The 18,710-nt window shown below is 36.2% G+C and overlaps 1 protein-coding gene and 1 pseudogene across 1 annotated transcript in view; both read right to left on the bottom strand.

Moving 5' to 3' along the window:
• Positions 1 to 18,710, bottom strand: part of RPS6KA5 (ribosomal protein S6 kinase A5) — a 178,428-nt gene that overhangs the window by 52,622 nt on the left and 107,096 nt on the right. The gene's annotated exons all lie outside the window — the stretch shown is intronic.
• LOC114205636 (large ribosomal subunit protein eL30 pseudogene) lies at positions 9,976 to 10,407 on the bottom strand (annotated as a pseudogene).

Genomic DNA, 18,710 nt, shown 5'->3' with positions numbered 1-18,710 from the left:
GGTGGCGGTGGTGGAAGGGAGTAGGTAGTATCTACATTAATATAATAATTATCTATTTGATTGAAATTCCAGGAGACAGAAAAATTAAAGCCTAAGTGTTGGGAAATTCCAGTTACTGAGAAATAATAGTGAACAAAGCATTTCTTAAGTTTCTCTGTTATTTTAAAACATTACCATTTAGCCTCCTGCAATTCTGTATCTGCTTCCTCTTCCTCAGTGGAAGTGTTGCTCCCTCTGGGTTTTACTTACGGTGTATCAGCCTTGACTTCCTAAGAATTTATCTTTTATTTGTAAACATATCCCTAATTTACTTTTCAATTTGTGTTTATCTGCCTAAGAAGATGCATGTTATCGGGAGTGCATACTGAATGCCTTTCAAATAATTCTACCAAGAAGATAAACTGATGAGGTATGACAGGGGAAGGTCAGTAGTGGGGGCAGGAAATATTTTTAGGTAATATTTTATGAACTATGATATAAAAAGGCTAGGATAACATAGTTGAATTCTATTGTTTCTTATTTGTTCAAAGTATTTTTATGGTAATATTCTTCTCAAGGAGAAAAGGCAATCAACCTATGCAGCATTTAAGTCCACACTATTTTATAAGCAACTTACTGATTAAAGCTAGCACAGAGTTAAAAGACTGTGAATGAGAATTTACTTGAATGTAAAAATGGTCAAAGCAGTATGTGTGTACCATCCTGGCAGATAATACAGAGTATTCTTATGCTTAAGTGATCAGCTGATCAAGGAGGTTTCACTGTTCCTTAGAGAGAAAGATCAGATAGCACTGGACAAAAAACTGGTTTCCTTCTAAGGGAGAATTCAAGCTCTTAGGCATTTCTCAATAAATACTAGATTAAATCATCCCTAGCTTTCATTTGCTAATGTTTTATTCTGATCTTATTTGTTTATGATAAATTTGTAAGTTAAACATAAATTTACCAATGAAAAGTTTTTTCTCCCTCTTGTGTTTTTTCTCATCCTAATTTTGACAAATCTCCTCACAAGTATCTAGAAATATTTGATTTTTTAAAAGAAGTAAATATTGTACTGCTAATCATCTATGACTGTGTTCACAAGAAAGAAGGGGAATCCCTAGATGCCGGCCATGAAGAGGGTGCAGAAAACCAGTGAGGAAGGCATATGACCTACGCTGTAGCTGCACAAAGGGAGGGCCTTAGCTTAGAAAACAAACACATAAATATTGACCTTGTGAAATCAAATCCCGAGGCTTATGCCTCTTGTAGATTTAGGCCCTGAATTTGCTCTGTCCTCCATGGTATGGGGAAGTGAAAAAATCTGGTCAACGTGGTGCTACTCTGGAACACATGACAGAATCAGAGAAATTTCCACAACCTAGCTGGATCAGGGTTCACATACAGAAAGCCCTTGACTCTCAAAATTTCTAAATATGTTAACTGGACTCCTCAAACCAAACAGAGGGATTACTTGAAATACTAGAACAACAATCTATAAAAGATTAGTATGTTGTAAAAGATGAAAGACATAAAGGAAGGACAATATCCACAAAACAACATAGCAGTACAGAAAAGATTAGAAAGATATGAAAAAGCAAATAGAACTATATAAATGAAAATAATATAGTAATAAAAAACAGGCTGATTAAACAGAGTAGACACAACTAAAGAGAGAATCCGCAAACTAGAAGATGTATTTGAGAAAATACTGCAAAAGTCCCAAGCAAACTAAATAAAAATATACCCATGAGTGGCAAATTCCTATTTCTTAACATGAGTGATGGTTATAAGTGCTTGCCTTATAATAACCCCTAATCTGTACATTTATTGTTTTTGCATATGTTTTATTTTAAAATAAAAAGATAAACCAGTCCATAGCTAGATATATCTATGATAGCTAAATTAACAACGAATATGCAATCCAAAATAAAAGCATTTTAAGAGAAAGAGAGTTTACTATTCATTAAGCGTTGTTAAAAAGACATCTCAAGGAGGCACTTCAGAAATAAACTGAACTCACAAGAAAAGAGTTAAGTTGTAAGAAGCAATAGTGAACAGAGAAAACCAGTAAATGTGAGAAAATCCTAAACAAGTATTGAATTTATAAAATGAAAATTACAGAATAATGATTAATTTGGGGAATATAACACAACATGGGACCAAATAATAAGTAACAGTAACACAGAAAATGAGATGGATAATTGAAGTTAAAACATTCCATGTTCTTGCAGTGGTCATGACAATTACAGACATAATTGTTAAGTCAGTATATAAGTTAAAAATTTCAAGGTAATAACCACTAAAAGAATAGAAATAGAGTATATATAACTTCTAGACCATTACGGAGAAATGAAATAAAGAAATCCTAATAATCTAAATAGGAAAGGAGGGGGAAAAGCAAAGAGAAATTGTGATAAAGAGAAACACATAGCAAGATAAGAGAAATAAGTAAAAATATGTCAGTAATCATAATATACAGATTTAACTCACCAGTTAAAAGATAGAAACTCTCTGGATCAAAAACAAAATCCAGCTATATGTTATTTACAAAAGGCACACCTAAAACATAATGACAAAGAAATATTGAAAGTAAAGAGATGGAAAAAGATATATCAGACCAGCACTAACCAATAGAAAGCTGGAGTATTTTTACTAATAGCAGGAAAATAAACTTTAAGGCAAAAAGGATTATTAAAATTTGGTAGAGTTATCACATAATAATAAAAGGAACATTTCACTAGGGAAATAATACTATTCCAAACCTGAATACCCTCAACATTTTCTGAAAAGCCTTAAACTATATAAAGCAAAAATGGAGAGCTCTTCAAGAAGAAATGGACAAATCCACAACTGTAATGGGCATTTCAACATATCTCTTTTATAACTGACCAATCAAGCAGGAAAATAATTAGTGAAGCTATAGAAGATTTGCATGATGTTATGAGAATACAAAAAACTTTTATAACAGAACACACATTCTTTTCAGGCATACATGTCATATTAACAGAAATTAACCATGTACTAGGTTACAAGGCAAATCTCAAATTCCACAGAAATAAGATCATATATAGTTTGTTCTCCAAACAGAAAGCAATAAAATTAGAACTCATTTACAAAGAGATAACCAAAAAATCCTATATATTTGAAAACCTAAAAACCCATTTCTAAATAATTCATGGCCCAAAGAAAAAACACTATGAATATTAGACTATTAGAATAACAGTAAACATGCCATAGATCAGAACTTGTGAGATAAAGCTAAAGCTGTTCTTAAAATTCAGTTTCATTAAAAATGAAAAGATTAAGTGTTAGTGAGCTGGAGGTCCAACTCAAAAGTTTAGAAAAAGCATATGAAAGAAAAACTCAAAAAGTAAAAGAAACAAAGTAATAAAGGAACATCAGCAAAGAAATAGAAAAAAATGAGAAGTTTGACAAAAGCTGTTTCTTGGAAAAGAGTAAGAGGCAAATTTTTAGCACACTGACAAAGAGAAAAAGAGAGGAAAGTTACAGATCAATAATATTAGTAATTTAAAAGGAAATATTACTACACTCACAATATTCAAAAATAAGTGAATTCTATGAACAACATGATGACAAACAACTTAAAAAGAAAAAAATATAACATTTTCTATAAAAATATAACTTACCAAAATTGACTCATGAAGAAACTGAAAACCTAAATATTATTATAAATATTTTTAAAGAATTAAGTAAGTATTTGAAAAGCTACTCACACTCACCTAAGAGGGAAAAAAAATATGCACTCTGATAGTTATAGAGGTGCATTAAGAAGAAATATTCAGAGGAACAGGATTTCTATCTACATACATGATTCTAAATTCATTTCATGATGTTAGTATAAGTTCAAAACCAAAATCAGACAAATGTAATATTAGAAAAGAAAATTACAGGTCAACTTGACAATAAAGTCCTAAATAAAATATCAGCAAACAAAATCCAGCAAAGTATAAAACAACAACAACACAGAAAGTAAAGTTTGTTCCAAGAATTGAAAGATGGTTTAACATTCAACAGCAAATTCTATTAATATAACTCACAACACTAGGTGACCAAAGAGAAAAACCATAAGAATTTATATCGGTAAACAACTAGAAACTAAGAATATAATTCATCTATCAAAAATCTAGAGTAAATATCATACCTAATTGTAAAACCCAAGACATGCAGCCTTAAAGTAAAAAGCAAGAGTACACACAAATAAATGTAGACAGAATAAAGCCAAACCAAATCATCCACCCACAAACACATACAAAGTAAAAATAATGAGAATCACAAAGATATAAAGCCATCATTAGTAACAAGGTGGTTCTGATTTTTTCTCTTAATATAGTCGTTTACATAAAAAAATCCAAGTGAATCTGTAGTGGAATATGAATTCAGCAACATTGCTATCTACAAGATAGCAACATTCTTATGTGCTGCCCCAAAACCATAAATATTCTAATTTTTGTAGACAGGAATAAAAATTATAAAGTTAATGGAAATGAATCTAATAATATAAGTATAAAGCATTACTTATTGAAGGAAATAAAAGATAACTAAATAAATGGGAAAGCATGAATATTCATTTATGCTAATTAGTTGGTAGGAAGATTCAGTATCCAAAGACCACAGTTATTTCCAGATTAATTTATAAATTCAATTCCATTAATTCACATGGAGGAATGAAAGATAAGAATAGAGAACACAGTGAAGAGTCAGACGAAAGGAGGAGAGAATGATAGGATAAAAGTGAAGAGAAGAAAGATCTCACCTCTCCGGATTCAAGACTTACTACACATTCAGAGCCTTTAAGATTTTTTATTTTGATTTAGAGAGAGGCACCCAGACAAATGGAATTGAATGAAGAGAAATAGGAATAGAAATAGAAATAGGCTCCAAGGCATGTACAAGAATTTGGCATGTACAAGTTACCTTTCAAATCAGTAGGGAAAAGATAGTTATAACTGACTATTCAATGATAGTTTAGTCAACTGGGTTAATATATAAAAAGAGATAAAATAAGATCCCCACTTCGTTTTATATACAAAAATTAATTCCGCGGCACCTGGGTGGCTCAGTCGTTAAATGTCTGCCTTCAGCTCAGGTCATGATCCCAGGGTCCTGGGATCGAGCCCCGCATCAGGCTCCCTGCTCCACAGGAAGCCTACTTCTCCCTCTCCCACTCCCCCTGCTTGTGTTCCCTCTCTCGCTGTGTCTCTCTCTGTCAAAAAAATAAAATCTTTTAAAAAAATTAATTCCTAGTAAATTAAAAATTAATTATTGTGCTAATTTTTAAAAGAAAAGCAAATATCTTACTGCATTGAGATAAAAAGAGATTTTGTTTTAAAAAAATCAAGGAAATCAACAACCCAATTTTACACCTCAAGGAACTGGAAAAAGAACAAACTAAACCAAAAGTTAGCAGCAGGAAAGAAGTAAGTAGACCAGAAATAAATGAAACCTAGAATAGAAAAAAATTTAACAATAAGAGTTGGTTTTTTGAAAATATCAACAAGACTGACAAAATCTTAGCTAGATTTAAAAAGAGAGAGAGAGAAGATTCAAATAAAATCAGAAATGGAAGAGAAGGCATTATAAGAAGCTACTATGAACAATTATACACCAACAAATTGGATAATCTAGAATGGATAAACTCCTAGAAACATACAATTTATCAAGACTGAATCATGAAGAAATAGGAAATATGAACAGACACATAATCAGTAAGGAGACTGAATCAACAATCAAAATCTTCCTCCCAGAAAAGCTCAGGACCAAATGGCTTACAGGAAAATCCTAAAAAACATTTAAAGAAGTAGTAAGACCAATTCTCCTCAATTTTCCAAAAAACTGAAGAGAACACTTCCAAACTCATTGGATAAGGCCAGCATTACTCTGATACCAAAGTCAGCAAGAGATACTGCAAGAAACCTACAGCCTTATATTTCTGATGAAGACTGATACAAAAATCCCAATTAAATACTAGCAAATCAAATTCAACAGCACATTAAAAGGTTTATGTGACATGACTGAGTGAGGCTTATTCCTGGAATGCAGCGATGGTTCAAGACTTGAAAGTCAATCATCAGTGTAAAACACCACATTAACAGAATGAAGAACAAAAACGACATGATCACTTCAATTGATGCAGAAAAAGCATTTGACAAACTTCAACGCCCTTTCATGATAAAAACACTCAACAACAAAGAAGGAATAGAAAGAAACTACCTCCATACAGTAAAGGCCATATATGAAAAGCCTACAGTAAACGTGACACTCAATGGTGAAAAACTGAAAGCTTTTCCTCTAAAATCAGGAACAAGGTAAGGCTGCTCTTACCATTTCTATTCAATATAGCACTAGAAGTCCTAGCCAGAGCAGTTAGGCCAAAAAAAAAAAAAAAGATATCCAAATCTGAAAGGAAGAAATAAAATTATCTCTGCCTGTAGATTATGTAATCTTATATGTAGAAAACCCTAAAAATTCCACACAAAAAACTGTTATAATAAGCACATACAGCAAAGTTACAGGATACAAGATCAACATACAAAAATCAGTCACATTTCTTTACACTAACAATGAACAATCCAAAAAAAATTAAGGGGAAAAGATCCCATTTAAAGTAGGATCAAGAATAATAAAATGCTTAGGAATTAATTTAACCAATAAGACAAAACACCTGACAATGAACATGATAAAATATTGTGAAAGGAATTAAAGAAGATAGAAATAAAAGAAAAGATATCACCTGCTTGTGGATTAGAAGACATAATATTTGAAAATGTCCATACTACCCAGAGTAATCTAGAGTCAATGTAATTCCTTTCAAAATCCCAATGGCATTTTTTTTTAAAATAAAAAAATATATTAAAATTGATACGAGGGCGCCTGGGTGGCTCAGTTGGTTAAGCGACTGCCTTCGGCTCAGGTCATGATCCTGGAGTCCCGGGATCGAGTCCCACGTTGGGCTCCCTGCTCGGCAGGGAGTCTGCTTCTCCCTCTGACCCTCTTCCCTCTCGTGCTCTCTACCTCTCATTCTCTCTCTCAAATAAATAAATAAATAAATCTTAAAAAAAAAATTGATACAAAATCTCTAGGGACCCCGAATAGCCAAACAATCTTGAGAAAGAAGAACAAAGTTGGCAGTGTCACACTTCCTGATTTCAAAATATATTACAAAGCTACACTAAACAATACATCTTTGTAGTGGAATTAAGACAGGCATACAGAGCAATGGAAAAAAATAGAGAGCCCAGAAATAAACCTTACAGTGCATTCAGTGAAATGATCTTCAACAAGGGTGTCAAGACCGTGTGATGAGCAAAGGATGGTCTCTTCAACAGGTGATGCTGAGAAAAATGGACAGCTGCACACAAAAGAATGAAGTTGGACCCTTACTTTAAACCAATACAAAAGTTAACTCAAAATGGACTAAAGACCTAAATGTAAGACCTAAAACTATAAAGCTCCTAGAAGAAAAAGCAGGGGGAAAGTTTCATGACACTGGATTTGGCAATTATTTCTTGGATATGATACCAAAAGCACAAGCAACAAAAGCTGACAAATGGGACAATATCAAAATTAAAAACTTCCTTGCATCAACGGAAACAGTGGAAAGACAACCTACAGAATAGGAGAGAAAATTAACAAATCACATACCTGATAAGTGGTTAATATCCAGAATATATTAAGAACTACAACTCAACAAGAAAAAAGCAATAACTTGATCAAAAACTAGGCAAAGAATTTCAACAGACATTCTTCCAAAGATGATAAGCAAGAGACCAACAAGCACATGAAAAGATGCGCAACATCACTAATCATGAGAGAAATGCAAATAAAAGCTATACAGAGGTATCACCTCACACTCATTACGAGGGCTGCTATCAAAAAGGCAGAAATATTAAGTATAGGCGAGGATGTGGAGACACTGGAAATCTTGCACATTGTTGGTGGGAATGTAAAATGGTGCAGCCTCTATGGGACACATTAAGGATGTTCCTCAAAAAAATTTAAAAATAAAATTATCATGGGGGAAAATAAATAATATAATCATATGATCCAGCAATTCTACTTCTGGATATATACCCAAAAGAACTTGAAAGCATTATCTCAAAGAGATATTTGTATACCTATGTTCAATGGCAGGATTATTCACAAGAGCCAAGAAGTAGAAGCAACCCAAATGTCCATCAGTGGATGAATGGATAAACAAAGTATGATATATACATATAATATTATTTAGCCTTAAAAAAGAAGGCAATCCCATCACGTGCTACAACATTAATAAACCTTGAGGACATTATGTTAACTGAAGTAAGCCAGTCAAAAAGATAAATACTGTATGATTCTACTTATGTTAGGTATCTAAAGTAATCAAACTCACAAAACAGAAAATAGAATGGTGGTTGCCAGGAGCTAGGAGGAGGGAAAACTGGGGAGGAGTTGTTCAATGGGTATAGAGTTGAGTTTTGCAAGATAAAACATTTCTAGAGACCTGTTGCACAACAGTGTGAATATAGTTAATACTATTGATGTACACTTAAAAATAGTTTCGATGATAATTTTTATGTGTATTTTATCACAATTAAAATTTTAAAAATAATCTAATGTAAACATGAAAAGATTAGTAAATTTGATTTTATTAAAATGTCAAATCTGATGATGGCAAAAATACTACTGAAGACAAGTGAAAGACTTGGAAAAGAAATAAAGTACATAATTACAAATTATGGGTACCTAGAATATTTAAAGAACTGCAGAAAACCAGTAATATCAGAAAACACTTGCAACACTAAGAAAACACAGAGACCTAAATGTATCTCAGTAGGAGAATGGAGAAGTAAACTAGATAATTCATTTAAAAGAATATTATACAGAAACTAAATTAATGAAACAGATTCATATTTATCAACTTGGATAAATTTCAAAAATAAGTCAAATAAAATACTTTGCAATATGATATGCCATTTATGTACATTTTGGGAACATAAGCTAACAGTGTATATAGTTTATGGATATATACATATGAAGTAGGGGTACTAAAACAAGATTAAATTCAACCCACCATCTACTCTTTGCCTGCGCTTGTTAAGCTAAATGTGATTGGAGCAAAACACAGAATCAGGCTGACCAGTTTCATTTTAAATCCATGACCATGAGCCTCAAGTGGGCCTTCAATGCTGTCCAGCAAACACACTCATTTCCTAATTCATTCACTCTCCCACAGATGTGGCTACTTATTTTATATCTTCTCCTCTCTCCTCAAACTCCAATGTCTCCTTTTCCTTCCTCACTTTCAGCGAGAACATAGAAGCAGTCAGAAAAGACATTCCATAAGCTCCCATTACCACTTCTTGACAGCCACGTGCGTCTGGGCCCAGTAACTCACCCTTCTCTCTCCCTAAGGATGAACTGACCAGGCCACTGGCTGAGTGCAGCTTCCCCACTTATGCACTGAGTTTATCCCTCCCAAGGTCAGTGTTCCAGCAATCCTCTCCCTTCTATCATTATTCTACTGACCTCCACTTCCTTTTCAGGAATGTGTCAACCAGCATATGATGTCTGCCATTTCTCCCACCTTAAAATAAAAAGACCTCTCTTGACCCCACTCCATCCTCTGCTGTCCTCCCCACACGATGTCACTCTTCCTTTTTACAGAAAACCCCAAGAGCCTTAGGTTGTGGAGGACAATATGTCTATTCCCATTCTCTCTCTCCTGAGATTTAGATTGAGCCAATGCTCAATCTCCAGTCCTCACCTTATTTGTCCTAACAACAGTATTTGACATAGTTGATCGCGTTCATCCTAGAAACATTTCTTCACTTGGCTCCCAAGACAACACACTTGCCTATTTTCTTCCAGTTTCCCAGTCCCTTTTTTCCAGTCTCCTTTGCTGGCGCCTCCTCCTCTCTTTTTTATTTATTTATTTATGTATGTATGTATGTATGTATGTATGTATTTATTTATTTATTTTTTACAGTGCAAGCTGTGGCCAGTTTTATTAAAGAAAAATTATGCATGATTTACTTTTCACCAGTCTATTCTGGCATGCTTCGAATGATATCAGAATCACCTGGATCAATGATAGCCAGTGTGCATACTCTGTAGTATTTCCCACATGCTGTGCCCAATTCAATATTATTGCCACTGTAGTGATGGACACCAGTTTTGGCCAACATGGCATAGTATTCTATTTCAGATTTCCTCAAGGCTGGGCAGTTGTTGGCGAGGATGACCAGTTTCGCTTTGCCATGTCTGATCATTTTCAGAGTCTGCCTGTACCCCAGCACGTACTTTCCACTTTTCATAACAAGCTGGAGCCTGGAGTTGATCGACTCCAGCGACTTTTTCGTCTTCTTTGCGGCCACCATCTTCCTGCCTTAGATGCGGGCCGGCCCCAACCTAAAACCAGCCGCCAAAATCGCCTCCTCCTCTTTTTACTCTAGTGTCAGAGTAGCCTGGGGTTCAGAGCTTTGTCCCTTTTTCTTTCCTATCTGTACTTACTCTATTGATATTCTCTTCCAATTTTTAAAAATATTTTATTTATTTATTTGAGAGAGAGAGAGCAGGGAGGGAGATTGACAGGGAGAAGTAGACTCCCCACTGAGCAGGGAGCTCAATGCAGGGGCTCAGTCCCAGGACCCCAGGATCATGACCTGAGCTGAAGGTAGACGCTTGACTGACTGAGCCACCCAGGCGCCCCCTCCTCCGTTTTCATGATTTTAAATATTACTTATATACTGGCAAATTCTATATTTATATCTCTACATGAGACTTCTCCCCCAAACTCCAGACTCAAATCTCCTACTGCCCACTAGCCATCTCTGTAAGTCTAATAGTCATCTCAAATTCAAGCTGCTCAAATGCACTCTTCTATCTACCCAGAATCTTTCCATCAGAAGCCCACCCCATGTTGGTTGATAGCAACTTCATCTTTTCGGCCACTCTGGCCAACAACCTTAGGGATCCCCTGATTCCTCTTGCTCTCTCACATTCCACGTCCAACCCATCAAGAAATTTCATTCCTAATGTCAAAATATATCTAAAATCTGACTACTTACTACAACTTACTCTGCCACTCCACGGTCTAAAGCATTGCCATCTCTCGCTAGGATTAGTGCAACAGTTTCCTATCTGGTCTCCATGTCTCCAGACTTGTCCCACCAAAAGAATTTCATGCTTGGCAAACAGAATTACTTTTCTAAAATAAGTCGGACTATCTCACTCCTCTACTCAAAACTTCCCAATGGCCCCCATTTCACTAAAAGAAGTCACAGCCCTTACAAGAGTCTTCAGTGCCCTGCATGATCTGTGCCACGTCTGCGCGCTTACTCCCTGCTACTTGGAGACTCACCCGCTCTGTACGTGTACACCACATTCCCCATTGTCCCACAAACAGCCCAGGCATATTCCCGCCTTGGATCTTTCACACCAGCTGATCTCTCTGCCTAAACATCTCTTTCCTAAGATACTGATATGGCTCACACTCTCACTTCCTTCATGTCTCTATTCAACTGTCACCTTCTCAGCAAGACCATTCCTGAACCTGATTTAAAAGTGCAACTGTTTTGGGTGTCTGGGTGGCTCAGTCTGTTAAGCGTCTGACTCTTGATTTCAGCTCAGGTCATGATCTCAAGGTTGTGAGGCTGAGCCCCGTGTTGGGCCCTGCACTCAACACAGAGTCTGCTTGAGATTCTCTCCCTCTGCCCCTCCCACCCCCTCTTTAAAAAAAAAAATGCAACAATTTCTCACCCTAAAACTCCCTATCCCTTTTTCCTAGTGTATTTGTCTTCTTGTAACTTCCCAATATCTAACATATTTCATATATATTTTACTTATTTACTTGTTATTGGCTGCCTCCCTGTTTAGAGGAAAGACTATTTTGTTCATCGCTAGATTCCAATACCAGATAGAACAGTGCCTGGATCACAGAAGACATTCAGTTGATATTTGCTGAATGAGTGGGAAAAAAATGCAAAATGTTTATAATTGTATATGTGAACAGTGGGTGCACAGATTCTGTTATATCATTTTTAATAGTTTTATTAATTTAAATATTTCAAAACATAAAAAATTAAAAAGAGATTTGGAAGATATAAACATTTATTAATCACACTTATGCAATATCAGTTAATATTCCAGAATATTTTCTGCTAAGTTCCCCTTGAGGGTTTGAAAGTCCCTGACACTCTGCATCGGTTTTAAGTAATTTTCCCCCTTTTCTTAGAAAATAGATAAAAATGATTTTCAGATTAATACACTCTACATTAATATAGAATAATGTGACTGCTAAATATAATTTTAAAGTAAATAAAAATTACATATATTTAACCTGATTTGAACAAATGGAATATATATTATAGAAGTTTCTGTGAAAAGAATCTCCACTCAAAAGTTGTCCCTGCCTGCTCTGTGATGTCATTTACATTAAACCTACCCTCTGAACTTGTGCACTGAACTTGCCCTAAAATTAGAAAGAGTATTACAATAAATCTTACCGGAGCCAATAATTTCTACTGTAAGAAAAGTTATAAAGGAATCTGTGAGGCAGACATCTGAGGGCAAAGCCCTGTCTGTCTCCCTCCCCTCCTCCTGACCAAATGTAAGGGATCCACTCCGATATCTGGCAGAAGAACTTTACAAACAAATGGCTGAAACTAATGTGTTAGCATCTGTATATTGTAATACTGTTTAAGCAGAAGAAAGATTGGGGCAATGGAAAAATGCTCTGAATGGTTTCTAGATCTCGTTTTTTTTTTTTTTTTAAGATTTTATTTATTTGACAGAGAGAGACAAGGCAAGAGAGGGAACACAAGCAGGGGGAGTGGGAAAGGGAGAAGCAGGCTTCCCGCTGAGCGGGGAGCCAATGTGGGGCTCCATCCCAGGACCCTGGGATCATGACCTGAGCCGAAGGCAGAAGCTTAATGACTGAGCCACCCAGGCACCCCTAGATCTCCTATTTTCCCAACACTTCCTCTCAACGTTTACCCTAAAATAACTAAAATTATCCCAGAGTCACTGATTTTGGTGAACGACTGATAGGACTTATTTACAGAGACCTAATACAGTTTTTGAAAAGATTGTATTTATTTATTAGTCAGAGAGAGAGAGCACGTGAGCACACACAAGCAGGGGGAGCAGCAGGCTCCCTGCTCAGCAGGGAGCCCGATGTGGGACTCGATCCCAGGACCCTGGGATCATGACCTGAGCCGAAGGCAGCCGCTTAACCAACTGAGCCACCCAGGCGTCCCAACCTGACAACATTCTTTAGGAGGATATGCACATGAAAAGAATCGTCAACATATATCACTCACTGTGAATCAACTGAGGAAGGGGACAAGAAGTAACTAAAAAGCTTCCTGGAAGAGTAGGGTTATCTGATTCCTAAAGCACACATGCTCTTCATGGATCCTGAAGCTCACCTAGGCATCCTGAGACATATATGTCACAGCAGCAGAATACTGCAAATGACTTTATTAACTAGGCATTTACTAAAGGCGTAATTTAAAACTTTCCTACAAATCAGAAAGGGAGAGTAATTTACGATTCTCATTTGTACATTTTAGTTTTGTTCACGGTAATCTAAAATTTGAACAGTATGTCTCACACACAGAAACTAATATTTACTTACTGCTTCACACTGTAGAATATACTTTCATGAGCATCAACTCTTTGTGTGATATGATGATCCTATGAATTAGATATGACAGCTATTATTTTACAGATGAAGAAACTAAGCCTGAGAAGGGCTAATGACCAGGGCTTGCTTACCCAATGTCACACAGCTACAGAGGGGAGACCTGAAAAAGATCCTCTTCCTTCAATACATGTTCTATCCACTGTACACAAAGGCCACTTACATGTTCAAAAATTAATGAACAACATTCTCTTAACCAAGCAAAGGTGCACTTTTCTATTTTCTGGAAAGAGAAAAGAGTCACTAATCCATAGGCCTTTCCTTTAAAGTAGAGCTACCATGGCAGTATGTTATAATTAGTTTAGCTCCTTCTATTTTAAATGTTGGGACATTATTTTTCTGCTAGTTTTATTTAGCTACCTGTAGATTCACATTAGTAATCTGTTGTGATATTTTTAAATGTTCAGTGTGAAATTATGAAAACACAGAATGCACATGCCATATGTAAGTATAGGGTAACTAATAGGACATTAATGTATCATTTTCACATTATTTGTTTATAAACAGGTAAAAACAGACACCCTTTAAAAATAAATGTCTTTAAAGTCTTCAGTGTTAGAATCATATACCCAAAACCAGCAGACTGTCTGACTCACAGCAGAAACTCAACAAATGTTTGAATTGCACACTCAAGAGATCCTATGAAGGACATAGACTAGCCTGCAGATATTTAGAAATGTCTTCTTTTATTCTCAGAATCTCAAGGGATTTATCAAATTCTATGATTGAGAACAGAACATATGAAAAGTATCAAATTTGGAAAGTGTTCATTATCATATAAAAGATTTTTAAAGGTTCCTAAAATAAACCAATTTTAACCTGTATACAATCCAGTTTAGCAAACTATAATCTAGAAATAATTAATTATATGCATATTTGACAAATACCTCTAGAATATAGGCTCATTAGGACAAGGAATTTGTTATGTTCACCACTATATTTCTAGGGTGTAAGTACAATACCTGATATATAGTACTCAATATTTGCTCAATTATTCAATTAACAAATACACAGAGAGATGAATATTACACCATGAGCAGAAACTTAAACTGTTATTTTAAAAGTATATGTATTTTATACTAAGTAAATTCCTAAAAATTAATAGAAATAAATTTCCCAGACCTAATGAGGGCAGAATTTGTAACACACAAAACAGCAATATATTGAAAGAGAAGCATATTTGGGCCGGGGAAGATTAGTTCAGTTTTGGCAATGTTGAGCTCAAGGAGTCTATGAGAGCATCACATGGAAATACATTACAAGCATGTTTGGATCTGGAGCTCAGAAAAGAGGTCAGGGTTGCCATATATTTTTAGGAATCACCAGCATAAAGGTAGAGAGGAGAGCACAAAGAGAGAAGAGTACTTAGTATTGAACTGTGAGGAACCCCTGGGTAGTAGAGGAAGAGCCTGCAAAAGACAGTGACAGAGAGAGGGAAAGCCAGGGGAGCATGGTATCACAGGAGCCAAAGAGAGAGGCAATATCCAGTTCAACATTACTAAGTAGTCAAGTAAGAAAGGACTAAAAAGTATCTAAAACTGAGGTCAATAGTGATCTTGAAGAAGGCTTACAGACAGTCAGTAGGTGTGCAAGCCAAACTGGAGCCGATTAACGAATGACATGTGGATAAGTAAAGAGAGTGTGTAGACAAATACTGACAGAGAACAAGAGCACAAGAGCTGGAAAGGAATATGGAATTCTGAGATAGATTCTGTTTATCTACCTATTAGTCCATCCATCCGTCCATCCATCCAACCATCCATCCATCCATCCATCCATCTCTCCATCTTTAAAATTTTAAAACGGGAGAGACTAGGCATGCTTAAATGGTGATAAAAGGGTCCAAGAGGAAGAGGTAGAAGAGGAGAGAGGTCAGTTGGAGCTGGAGTTATAGAATCTTTCTGTATACACTGGAAACCAAGGAAACTCCTTAAACTAGAGTTTAAACTGAAAACCAACAAGGTAGAATAGGGATGGACAAAAAAAGAAACTCATTCCAAGAAAGACGGTATTTCGATATAAAGGAGTCAGGGTGACATGTGAAACCAAAAAGGAATGCTAGCTAATCAAAACAGAAATTGTTTGGTGGGAATATTTTTAAGGTGGAAAGAGTTGAGGCAGGGAAACTTGCTGAACAGGTGCTGGGTGGCATCAGGGGAGCAAAGAACCACTAGATCCTGTTGTAGGGCTCTCAGAAAGGGGTACTTCCTATCCCAGCTCTGAGAGTTAAACCTGAAGCCTAGTGTGACAGTATGTCCTCTACGGGAAGAGGAAGAATGAGCTGGTGGTCTGAGGAGAAGAGATGAAAGTGGAAAGCTTAATGACACAGACCTTAACACATAACTGTATTAAATGCAGCTAGGTTGTATTCAGTGAATAATAAGAAAATCTGTAAGTTATTTCTCCACTTCAGATTGAGTCCCAATATTTCATTTTTTAAAAAGATTTTATTTATGTATTTATTTGAGGGAGAGCAGGGGGAGAGGCAGAAGGAGAGAATCTCAAGCAGACTCTGTGTTGAGCGCAGGGCCCAACATGGGGCTCGATCTCATGACCCTGAGATCATGACCTGAGCCAAACCAAGAGCTGGACGCTTAACTGACTGAGCCACCCAGGTACCCCCCCACCCAATATTTCATTTTTGCACCTAAACAACTGAGTGTTCAAAACTCATGGTATCTGACAAGAACTCTCTTTGTTCCCTTGCCAAGGAGCTGCTGGCATGATTAACAGAACACACAAGTCTCTCTGGTGAGCAGGGACCTGGCTGATTTAGTCACATGGCATTTCTGATTAATTTGTATTTCTGTATTAAAACTCAGCAACCCTGATCCATGTTTGATTTTTGTTTATTTTTGCTGTTTCCCAGGGCCAAAGTCTGCCAAACGATCAGCCACACGTACCCATAAATACAGGAGTCACTAAGTGATTCTTTTCATTGGTGTCTTACCAGAACCTAGCCTAATGTCTAGAATGAAAAAGGCCCTCAACAAACACTGATGGAGTGAATGAGCAAATACATGGACGGTTCCATGGAGAGAGGAGAAGGCGATCACCAAATCTCTCTATGCTGGCGTGCTTCACATGCCAAGGATCCTTTGGCCATCTGTTGAAGCCCACAGACCCCTTCTCAAAACAATGTTTTTGAGTGCACAGTATGACAGAGGAAACCATAATCACATTGGAATACAGACACAAGAAACTATTTGCATTGAAATATAGTGAAATCAAAATAGAAAAAGAATGGTGACTTCATCACAAATATGGATCTGCAGCATGTGCTGGGCTTGTCAAGTCACAGACATCTCTGTAGAAAGATCTGGCTGGGCTAGTTCCCTGGCAACACCACCACCCGACAGCATCTGCAGAGTTTCTGTTCTTAGTTTCTCAGGGAGGAATCCTCTAAACTCCTGTCCAGGAAGCCATGTTCTCAGAATGAAGAGGCAGGAAGAGGCCATGGGAGCTCCATGACTCACTGTGTCATTTTTCACTTCAACCACTAGTTCCCTTGTTCTGTCCTCACCTTCAGTCCATCATCCCTGAATCCAGTCTTTCTAGTTAACCCTTTCAGTCCTCCCTGAAGATAAGGAAAGCACGGTTGCCTGGGTGAATCGGGTAGACAGCAGATCGGAGGGGGCTCCCTGTTTCTTATACAGACTTGCAACCAATCACCTGTGCTCCTACTTTGAGGGACACCTGGTGCCCCCAATTCCTGACCCTGTCTGGGAGCCAGAAGTGCAAATTAGCTTGTTTTGGGGTTTCTCACATTACTAACTTAGGATTCAACTGGGACCGGGAATGCTACCTCAGTTACAACTAGAGTTCCTGCTGTCCATCTTCCAAAATTTGGTTGCTACTTTCTTCCTTCTCTTTTGAGTACATGCCTATTTTACTCCCTTACTTTTGTGTAGGGGGTTTAATGAGGAAGCAACGGTAAACATATTTAACCTGTCACATTTTACTGAAGTTGCCATGAAAAGTTTTACAAAGGAGAAAAAGTTTTAAAAATCAGACTCCGAAGTAAATTCCTCAAAAATTCATCTATTTTATAACTATGAATTTTCCATCAGAGATAATTAATATAATTATAACCACAACTTCATGAAGGCAGAAACCATTTCCACCTTCTTCATCATTGCATTATCTAGTACCAAGCATAGTAGAGATGGTCACTAAATATTTATTGAATAAGTGAACTGAACGAATACGGATACGATAAAAAACTGGGATCTTTAGTTCTATAATTTCAGCACTTATGGAATTCACCTAGGACTGCTTTGGCAATATTACAAAAAGCAAACAATCAGAAACAGACACACCTGATGTGGAACTCAAGAATGAGGTGTTTTACAACCACGAAGTCCTTCACTACAAAAATTTCACTGTAATTCTGTATTCTATACCAATAATTTCTTAGATAAAAATGAGTTGGCATTCAAATTTACCTCATTATCTTGCATAACCAGTAGTATAAAAATATAATTTTTACTACAACTGCTACGTTAGTATTTAAATTAGAACAGTAGATGTACATTTTAAAATGTCATTAAATGCATCTGTAATAGTAAACAAGTACTAATCAATACTGAAAAAGCAAAGTCCTCCATATTTAAAATCTGCACATTATCTATTACATTTTAGTTTGAGCAAAAACAGCAAGGTTATTAAAGAAGTTGGTCTAGTAGATCCTTGTCATTTTTGTCAAGTGAATTGAAAGGGACATCAGGACATGTCCTACTTTGTAAATACAATGTAAACTCTATGTCCTTCGTTTTGTAATTCTCTATTGGTTACCAACTAAGGCATAATTCTCAAGGGCCCAAAGGCTTATTTACATTTTTCAGTTATATTTTATAGGGAAAGTTAAATGCATAGTTTAGTTTTAAACTGGGGAGTTCTGATATAAACATCAAAGGTTTAGTGCAATTCTAACAAGATGGTAATTTTAAGCTAAAAATCTTTATAGTCATTCACGTCAAGATGTTCCCCTAGGCAAACCTGCACAAAAATCCATAATCCATATGGT

The sequence above is a fragment of the Eumetopias jubatus genome, unplaced genomic scaffold, assembly GCF_037043125.1.
Source record: "Eumetopias jubatus isolate StellerSeaLion01/CBP00866 unplaced genomic scaffold, mEumJub1_p1.0 scaffold_7, whole genome shotgun sequence".
NCBI lineage: Eukaryota > Metazoa > Chordata > Mammalia > Carnivora > Otariidae > Eumetopias > Eumetopias jubatus.
This window is presented reverse-complemented; position numbering and strand designations above follow the sequence as displayed.